A 574-nucleotide genomic window follows, 5' to 3' on the forward strand; every position below is an offset into this window, starting at 1 on the left:
GGGGGTGCTCGGCGGAGGCCATGCCCAGCCAGAGTGTCCCTTCCCCGGGGTGAGTCTGGAGGAGTGGGGGGTGGCCCTGGAGGTGCTCCGGGGGCTCCAGGGGCTCCAGGGGGTGCTCGGTGGGGGCCATGCCCAGCCAGAGTGTCCCTTCCCCGGGGTGAGTCTGGAGGAGTGGGGGGTGGCTCTGGAGGTGCTCCGGGGGCTCCAGGGGGTGCTTGGTGGAGACCATGCCCAGCCAGAGTGGCCCTCCCCCGGGGTGAGTCTGGGGAGAGTGGGGGGTGGCTCTGGAGGGCCTCCGGGGGTTCCAGGGGCTCCAGGGGGTGCTTGGTGGAGGCCATGCCCAGCCAGAGTGGCCCTTCCCCGGGGTGAGTCTGGGGAGAGTGGGGGGTGGCTCTGGGGGTGCTCCGGGGGCTCCAGGGGGTGCTCGGCGGAGGTCATGCCCAGCCAGAGTGTCCCTTCCCCGGGGTGAGTCTGGAGGAGTGGGGGGTGGCCCTGGAGGTGCTCCGGGGGCTCCAGGGGCTCCAGGGGGTGCTCGGCGGAGGCCATGCCCAGCCAGAGTGTCCCTTCCCCGGGG

This window comes from Eucyclogobius newberryi, unplaced genomic scaffold (assembly GCF_026437365.1).
Source record: "Eucyclogobius newberryi isolate DKJ021-1_F unplaced genomic scaffold, fEucNew1.0.hap1 SCAF_653, whole genome shotgun sequence".
Classification (NCBI taxonomy): Eukaryota; Metazoa; Chordata; class Actinopteri; order Gobiiformes; family Gobiidae; genus Eucyclogobius; species Eucyclogobius newberryi.